The 9,907-nt window shown below is 39.1% G+C and overlaps 1 protein-coding gene across 2 annotated transcripts in view; it reads left to right on the top strand.

Annotated features, from left to right (window-relative positions):
• The first annotated feature begins 8,536 nt into the window (after positions 1 to 8,536).
• SLC17A1 (solute carrier family 17 member 1) overlaps positions 8,537 to 9,907 on the top strand; it is a 52,971-nt gene continuing 51,600 nt past the window's right edge. For both annotated transcript variants that reach the window (XM_033216433.1, XM_033216432.1), the window contains exon 1: positions 8,537 to 8,617. The gene's annotated coding sequence lies outside the window, so the exon portion shown is untranslated. The remainder of the gene's footprint in view (positions 8,618 to 9,907) is intronic.

The following is a 9,907-nucleotide window of genomic DNA, read 5'->3' as shown; positions in this document are numbered from 1 at the left end:
CTTTGGGGAGAGCCGTGGATCTCCCAACGCGGAGGTTGAGATCCGAGAACGGACAGACTGCCTGCTCAGGTGGGTCCCTGACCCCTGAGTAGCCTAGCTGGGAGACATCCCCCACTAGGGGCAGTCTGACACCCCACACCTCACAGGGTGGAGTCATCCCTGAGAGGAAACTTCCAAAGGAAGAATCAGACAGGTACACTCGCTGCTCAGCAATATTCTATCTTTGGCAACCTCTGCTGCTGATACCCAGGCAAACAGGGTCTGGAGTGGACCTCAAGCAATCTCCAACAGACCAACAGACAGTCCTTCTGACTGTCAGACGGAAAACTATCAAACAGGAAGGACACCTATACCAAAACCCCATCAGTACGTCACCATCATCAAAGACCAGAGACAGATAAAACCACAAAGATGGGGAAAAAGCAGGGCAGAAAAGCTGGAAATTCAAAAAATAAGAGCGCATCTCCCCCTGCAAAGGAGCGCAGCCCATCGCCAGCAACGGATCAAAGCTGGTCAGAGAATGACTTTGACGAGATGAGAGAAGAAGGCTTCAGTCCATCAAACTTCTCAGAGCTAAAGGAGGAATTACGTACCCAGCGCAAAGAAACTAAAAATCTTGAAAAAAAAGTGGAAGAATTGACAGCTAGACTAATTAATGCAGAGAAGATCATAAATGAAATGACAGAGATGAAAACCATGACACGAGAAATACGTGACAAATGCACAAGCTTCAGTAACCGACTCGATCAACTGGAAGAAAGAGTATCAGCGATTGAGGATCAAATGAATGAAATGAAGCGAGAAGAGAAACCAAAAGAAAAAAGAAGAAAAAGAAATGAACAAAGCCTGCAAGAAGTATGGGATTATGTAAAAAGACCAAATCTACGTCTGATTGGGGTGCCTGAAAGTGAGGGGGAAAATGGAACCAAGTTGGAAAACACTCTTCAGGATATCATCCAGGAGAACTTCCCCAACCTAGTAGGGCAGGCCAACATTCAAATTCAGGAAATACAGAGAACGCCACAAAGATACTCCTCCAGAAGAGCAACTCCAAGACACATAATTGCCAGATTCACCAAAGTTGAAATGAAGGAAAAAATCTTAAGGGCAGCCAGAGAGAAAGGTCGGGTTACCCACAAAGGGAAGCCCATCAGACTAACAGCAGATCTCTTGGCAGAAACTCTACAAGCCAGAAGAGAGTGGGGGCCAATATTCAACGTTCTTAAAGAAAAGAATTTTCAACCCAGAATTTCATATCCAGCCAAACTAAGTTTCATCAGTGAAGGAGAAATAAAATCCTTTACAGATAAGCAAATGCTTAGAGATTTTGTCACCACCAGGCCTGCCTTACAAGAAACCCTGAAGGAAGCCCTAAACATGGAAAGGAACAACCGGTACCAGCCATTGCAAAAACATGCCAAAATGTAAAGACCATCGAGGCTAGGAAGAAACTGCATCAACTAATGAGCAAAATAACCAGTTAATATCATAATGACAGGATCAAGTTCACACATAACAATATTAACCTTAAATGTAAATGGACTAAATGCTCCAATTAAAAGACACAGACTGGCAAACTGGATAAAGAGTCAAGACCCATCAGTCTGCTGTATTCAGGAGACCCATCTCACATGCAGAGACATACATAGGCTCAAAATAAAGGGATGGAGAAAGATCTACCAAGCAAATGGAGAACAAAAAAAAGCAGGGGTTGCAATCCTAGTCTCTGATAAAACAGACTTTAAACCATCAAAGATCAAAAGAGACAAAGAAGGCCATTACATAATGGTAAAGGGATCAATTCAACAGGAAGAGCTAACTCTCCTAAATATATATGCACCCAATACAGGAGCACCCAGATTCATAAAGCAAGTCCTTAGAGACCTACAAAGAGACTTAGACTCCCATACAATAATAATGGGAGATTTCAACACTCCACTGTCAACATTAGACAGATCAACGAGACAGAAAGTTAACAAGGATATCCAGGAATTGAACTCATCTCTGCACCAAGCGGACCTAATAGACATCTATAGAACTCTCCACCCCAAATCAACAGAATATACATTCTTCTCAGCACCACATCGCACTTATTCCAAAATTGACCACATAATTGGAAGTAAAGCACTCCTCAGCAAATGTACAAGAACAGAAATTATAACAAACTGTCTCTCAGACCACAGTGCAATCAAACTAGAACTCAGGACTAAGAAACTCAATCCAAACCGCTCAACTACATGGAAACTGAATAACCTGCTCCTGAATGACTACTGGGTACATAACGAAATGAAAGCAGAAATAAAGATGTTCTTTGAAACCAACGAGAACAAAGATACAACATACCAGAATCTCTGGGACACATTTAAAGCAGTGTGTAGAGGGAAATTTATAGCACTAAATGCCCACAAGAGAAAGCAGGAAAGATCTAAAATTGACACTTTAACATCACAATTAAAAGAACTAGAGAGGCAAGAGCAAACACATTCAAAAGCTAGCAGAAGGCAAGAAATAACTAAGATCAGAGCAGAACTGAAGGAGATAGAGTCACAAAAAACCCTCCAAAAAATCAATGAATCCAGGAGTTGGTTTTTTGAAAAGATCAACAAAATTGACAGACCGCTAGCAAGACTAATAAAGAAGAAAAGAGAGAGGAATCAAATAGACGCAATAAAAAATGATAAAGGGGATATCACCACCGACCCCACAGAAATACAAACAACCATCAGAGAATACTATAAATGCCTCTACGCAAATCGACTAGAAAATCTAGAAGAAATGGATAATTTCCTGGACACTTACACTCTCCCAAGACTGAACCAGGAAGAAGTTGAATCCCTGAATAGACCAATAACAGGCTCTGAAATTGAGGCAACAATTAATAGCCTACCCACGAAAAAAAGTCCAGGACCAGATGGATTCACAGCTGAATTCTACCAGAGGTACAAGGAGGAGCTGGTACCATTCCTTCTGAAACTATTCCAATCAATAGAAAAAGAGGGAATCCTCCCTAACTCATTTTATGAGGCCAACATCATCCTGATACCAAAGCCTGGCAGAGACACAACAAAAAAAGAGAATTTTAGACCAATATCCCTGATGAACATCGATGCAAAAATTCTCAATAAAATACTGGCAAACCGAATTCAGCAGCACATCAAAAAGCTTATCCACCATGATCAAGTGGGCTTCATCCCTGGGATGCAAGGCTGGTTCAACATTCGCAAATCAATAAACGTAATCCAGCATATAAACAGAACCAAAGACAAGAACCACATGATTATCTCAATAGATGCAGAAAAGGCTTTTGACAAAATTCAACAGCCCTTATGCTAAAAACGCTCAATAAATTCGGTATTGATGGAACGTACCTCAAAATAATAAGAGCTATTTACGACAAACCCACAGCTAATATCATACTGAATGGGCAAAAACTGGAAAAATTCCCTTTGAAAACTGGCACAAGACAGGGATGCCCTCTCTCACCACTCCTATTCAACATAGTGTTGGAAGTTCTGGCTAGGGCAATCAGGCAAGAGAAAGAAATCAAGGGTATCCAGTTAGGAAAAGAAGAAGTCAAATTGTCCCTGTTTGCAGATGACATGATTGTCTATTTAGAAAAACCCATCGTCTCAGCCCAAAATCTCCTTAAGCTGATAAGCAACTTCAGCAAAGTCTCAGGATACAAAATTAATGTGCAAAAATCACAAGCATTCTTATACACCAGTAACAGACAAGCAGAGAGCCAAGTCAGGAATGAACTTCCATTCACAATTGCTTCAAATAGAATAAAATACCTAGGAATCCAGCTTACAAGGGATGTAAAGGACCTCTTCAAGGAGAACTACAAACCACTGCTTAGTGAAATCAAAGAGGACACAAACAAATGGAAGAACATACCATGCTCATGGATAGGAAGAATCAATATCGTGAAAATGGCCATACTGCCCAAGGTTATTTATAGATTCAATGCCATCCCCATCAAGCTACCAATGAGTTTCTTCACAGAATTGGAAAAAACTGCTTTAAAGTTCATATGGAACCAAAAAAGAGCCCGCATTGCCAAGACAATCCTAGGTCAAAAGGACAAAGCTGGAGGCATCACGCTACCTGACTTCAAACTATACTACAAGGCTACAGTAACCAAAACAGCATGGTACTGGTACCACAACAGAGAAATAGACCAGTGGAACAGAACAGAGTCCTCAGAAATAATACCACACATCTACAGCCATCTGATCTTTGACAAACCTGACAAAAACAAGAAATGGGGAAAGGATTCCCTATTAATAAATGGTGCTGGGAAAATTGGCTAGCCACAAGTAGAAAGCTGAAACTGGATCCTTTCCTTACCCCTTATACGAAAATTAATTCAAGATGGATTAGAGACTTAAATGTTAGACCTAATACCATAAAAACCCTAGAAGAAAATCTAGGTAGTACCATTCAGGACATAGGCATGGGCAAGGACTTCATGTCTAAAACACCAAAAGCAACGGCAGCAAAAGCCAAAATTGACAAATGGGATCTCATTAAACTAAAGAGCTTTTGCACAGCAAAAGAAACTACCATCAGAGTGAACAGGCAACCTACAGAATGGGAGAAAATTTTTGCAACCTACTCATCTGACAAAGGGCTAATATCCAGAATCTACAAAGAACTCAAACAAATATACAAGAAAAAAACAAACAACCCCATCAAAAAGTGGGGAAAGGATATGAACAGACATTTCTCAAAAGAAGACATCCATACAGCCAACAGACACATGAAAAAATGCTCGTCATCACTCGCCATCAGAGAAATGCAAATCAAAACCACAATGAGATACCATCTCACACCAGTTAGAATGGCAATCATTAAGAAGTCAGGAAACAATAGATGTTGGAGAGGATGTGGAGAAATAGGAACACTTTTACACTGTTGGTGGGATTGTAAACTAGTTCAACCATTATGGAAAACAGTATGGCGATTCCTCAAGGATCTAGAACTAGATGTACCATATGACCCAGCCATCCCACTACTGGGTATATACCCAAAGGATTATAAATTACTCTACTACAAAGACACATGCACACGTATGTTTATTGCGGCACTATTCACAATAGCAAAGACTTGGAATCAACCCAAATGTCCATCTGTGACAGACTGGATTAAGAAAATGTGGCACATATACACCATGGAATACTATGCAGCCATCAAAAAGGATGAGTTTGCATCCTTTGTAGGGACATGGATGCAGCTGGAAACAATCATTCTTAGCAAACTATCACAAGAAGAGAAAACCAAACACCGCATGTTCTCACTCATAGGTGGGAACTGAACAATGAGATCACTTGGACTCGGGAAGGGGAGCATCACACACTGGGGCCTATCATGGGGAGGGGGGAGGAGGGAGGGATTGCATTGGGGAGTTATACATGATATAAACGTTATGCACATGTACCCTAGAACTTAAAGTATAATAAAAAAGAAAAAAAAAAAAAAGAAAAAAAAAAAAAAAAAAAAAAAAAGAGAAATATGTGAGACTATAAAATCAAAGGAATTTTGAGAATAATCCTAATCCTAAATTTGAATTAGAAATATAAGGAAAATATTATAATTTCTTTTTAAAAAATACTCTTTTCAAGTTCTTCCACTGAAAACTTCGAAAAGCCGCGAAACCCAGGAACAATGAGCACTTAGTGTTCAAAGTGTGGTCTCTAAACGTTATTTCCTGCTGAAAGGACCCCGCACTTCCTAAGAAAGCCCAGATCTGAGAATAGAAAATATATAAGAGGAAGCTGGAAAGTTTTTTGTGTGTTGGAAGACAAGGAAGCTATTCCACAAGAGTCATATCATAATGACATGGAAACCAGCTTGAAGGGACTCCCACTGGCCAAAGAAGGAAGAACTGTAGCATCAAAAAGGAATAAGAACTGCAATAGATTGCAAAACATCAAATAAAATCTGTGAGGTCATAATAGTACTTGGTCATTTTTGCTAAGACACTAAGTTATTCTAGAACTTTATCAAGTAACTATGGTAACTTTCCTATTAAATCTGTATTCCCAGTTTACCAAATGTTTGATAAAGTAAATTTCCTTTTTTATAAAAATATTCTAGCTCGTAAATGAAGGAGACATGATAGAATTAGAAAATCACCATTTTATAACTTCTAAGCAAATGATGGATCTAGGCAACATTTACTAACTGTAGTTAAAAGCCATAGGTGAAAGATTGATGAAAACTTTATTAATAAGTAAGTCAGGCTAAGAATATTTGAAACTACCGATTAATCTTACCACCACTAAAAGTGAGACAACCTGCTATTATGTGCCTCCCAACAGGGTGCGATAGTACCCTGTATCATCCCATACCCCAGTGAAGTGTTTTTGTGCTGAATCTAACCAAGCCTCTGTATATACCTCACAGTTTGCGGAATGTAAGGAAATACAAAAACATATCAAATGATCCTAAAAGGGAGCTATTAGCCAAACCAATTATGAGAGACATTCTGCAAGGGATCCTGTTTTATTGATGTTGTTTTTAAGTAATGGCAAATGTAAACTGGGAGAGGGGATTATTATAAAATAAGATACATGAGACCCTTAACAATTAAGCGCCATTATGTGGATCCTATTCAAATTCTCTCTTAAATCAAGCAAATATAAAGGACACAACTTTGAAGCAATTGGGAAAATTGTCATAATGGTTGGATATTAGGTGATGTTAAGGGATCATTATTTACTAGATGTGCTGATAGCATGTTAGTTATATTTTTTAAAATTCTAATGAATTAGATAGCCATGCTGAATGTTTTACAGAAGAAATGACATAATGCCTGAGATTTGCTTTAAAATGCTACAAAAAAACAACCATTGAATGTTGTTGATAACATTCAAATGACCAAATGAAAACTCAAATGGCCAAATATTGATAATTATTGAAGTGGGTGAATATGTACACAGTTATCTTAAACTGATCTACTTTTTTGTATGCTTAAACATTTCCATAATAAGATGATAAATTTTAAAACTTAATACATAAAACACAGAATCCAAAAGAAACAATTTCAAAGAATCTCACAGATCAGCAGAAAGCTTTGGGGCCAGCAAACAGAAAGATGGTTCTCCTTCAGGTAATCAGTACTAGAACTGCCATATTGATGGCACATGGGAGTGTTATTATTTAACACGTGGACATTGAACAACTGCTGACCTAAGGGTTTCAATCACTAAAAGGGCTCCTCTTTCAGAAAATGCCAGAAATCGCCAAGCATGAAACAGAACAGACAGTACAAATATTCTGCAACATACAGAAGAAGACCAGCAGAATCTGGACTTCTGAAAAAGAAAAAATCCAACTCAATAACAACATCAAAGTCTCCTGGGCAAAGGGGTTAAAGATTTACAACATTTCTTTAGAGGAAAAAAATAACTGGTTCAATTTACAGAGAATCCACTATGTGCCAAACATTTAATGAGCACTTTAAAACATGATAAAAAAATTAAAAAATATTTGTTAAGCATGAAATAAATTATCTATAATGCAAAATCCCTGATTTTAGTGCTTGGATATGTTTAAGTAATTAGTAGATTACCTTCGAAGAGTTCTAAGTTAAAAGTATTAGGGGACAGGCATGGTGGCTCACACCTGTCATTCCAACACTCAGGAGGCCAAGGCACAAGGATTGCTTGAGGCAAAAAGTTTGAAATCAATCTGGGCAACACAGCAAGACCTTGTCTCTACCAATTAGCTGGGTACAGTGTTGCATACCTGTAATCCCAGCTACTCAGGGCTGAAGTGGAAGGATCCCTTGAGCTCAGGAGTTCAAGTCTGCACTGAGCTATAATTGCACCATAGCACTCCAGCCTGGGTGACAGAGTGAGATCCTGTCTCTCTATTTTTGTTTTTTTTTAATGTTTCTGGATATTACTGTAACCAAGTGGCTGAACCAGAACCTACAGTAATTGCAGGAGGAGCCATGAGAGAAGCCATACCTTCCAGAGGACATGCCTCAATAAAATGTACCTCTTTCTGAGTATGCCAAATGTCAGACAGATATACCGTTTAGAGAGGAGTGTGGAGGAGACAGGGTGAGGGAAGGAGGGGAAGGAAGGAAGGAAGGAAGGAAGGAAGGAAGGAAGGAAGGAAGGAGAAGGAAGAAGGGAAAGAGAAGGAAGAAAGAGAAAAGGGAGAAAAGGAAGGGAATTAAGAGTAAAAATTTAATAGGGCATTTATGGGGCATTTAGAAAGCCACAACATTCCTGTGAGAACAGCATTGAATACCCAGAGCCATCTTTAATAGAGAAATCTTGAGAGCACTTATGGCAGGCAAGCTTTATCTCCTGGGCAGGGAGAGAGACTAAGGGTGTCTGCTTATTATGCCATGAAATTACTGGCAGATTCCCAGATTTCTGGTCCACTGGATGATTTTGACCCATACACCTTCCATGAAGCTTTAAGGAAAAGGTAAAAGTAAAGTTAAAAATTAAGCTTTTAACTTTGACACAGCGATGTCAAAAGATTTGGTGAATGATTTATGGGGCTAAACTTGGTAATCCCAGAAAGTCAATATTGTGTAAAGTTGAGAGAAAAGTCTTCACAGAGGAAGAAGAAATCACTTTTTGTTCCGAATCAGGTTGGTCTCACTCTTATAAGGGGCTCATTAAATGAAATGAACAATCAGTTGATTCCCCAGAGGGTCATAAGGGGACATTCCCTGGCAAAGATATTATTGAAAGTACTTAGCAATAGGGGAAAATTTGGGGAGGGGTGGAATATGCCCTATCTTCTGAGGCTTTTCACAAGAGAAAAAAGAACATATTTTTAGCAATCAGTGTGAGGTTCACAGGGACACAAGAAAACAGAAGTGTGTGTTGTACAGTGTGTGATGCTTGTATAGCTGTGGTGTGCTGTGTCTGTAATGTGTGTGGCACACTGTGTGTGCCTGGTGCATATGTGCCTATGGTTTGTGTGTGCGTGTGGTTATGTGTGTGGTGTTTTTAGTTTGTACTTCCATTTTGAGGATGCAGTATTGTAACGTGTTTATAAGTATGGTTTGCTATGCGTCTGGAGTGTATGTGTGCAGAACATAAGGGGAGTTTGTACCATGTGTTTATGTTGTATGTATGTATGTGATGCATACGTATGGGTGGTTTGTGTGTGCGCTTGGTGCGTATGTATATATGTATTGAAATAAACAGCAGGCCCAGAAGAGGTTCCAGTGTGTGATAATGATGGTTGGCAAACTGCTTACTCAAAAATACTTTGCAAATCCAATCTCAGGACTTAGGTATCTTTGGGGCACTAGGTATCATATAATCTGATATGGTAAAATCCTGAGGTCTAAGCTGACTAGCACATATTGGTGCTGAATTCTGATGGTAAGGGGTTGCCTGACAGGAGACTGCTCCACTCTGATTCATCCACAGTACTTCCTGCCATAAAACTTTGCAGCAGTGGCTGCTCTATCCACAGAAACTGAAGATATGGACAGGGGCATGTGGAAGTATAACGAATGATTAGCCTCTGCTTGAGTTGGTGGTATCAGTAAGCAGATAGTATTTTTCAGCTCTATTAAGATACAGGGGGAAAAAAGGAATTTGTTTTACCTTTGCTTACTCCTTTTCTGACATTCTTCCTTTCTTTTTGTACTGCCAAGTTTCTGATCTATAGCAATCTCATTCTGCCTGAAAGGCTTCTTTTAATGTTCCTTGTAGAGCAGGTCTACTGGTAATGAATTCTTTCCATTTCTCACTTTGGAGGAATATTATCATGGATTTAGAATTCTGGATTGGCAGGGTTATTTGTTTGTTCTCTGTAGTTTTCAGGTCTTCCATATATTTTTAATCAACCAAGACAATCACAAAAGTAAAATAAGTATCAAGGAAGCACATAATGGAGGTGAATGGACACTGCTGTGATGGAG

Source organism: Trachypithecus francoisi, unplaced genomic scaffold (genome assembly GCF_009764315.1).
Source record: "Trachypithecus francoisi isolate TF-2019V2 unplaced genomic scaffold, Tfra_2.0 Lachesis_group10, whole genome shotgun sequence".
Classification (NCBI taxonomy): domain Eukaryota; kingdom Metazoa; phylum Chordata; class Mammalia; order Primates; family Cercopithecidae; genus Trachypithecus; species Trachypithecus francoisi.
The sequence above is the reverse complement of the archived record's forward strand: the minus strand, read 5'-3'. Positions and strand labels throughout refer to the sequence as shown.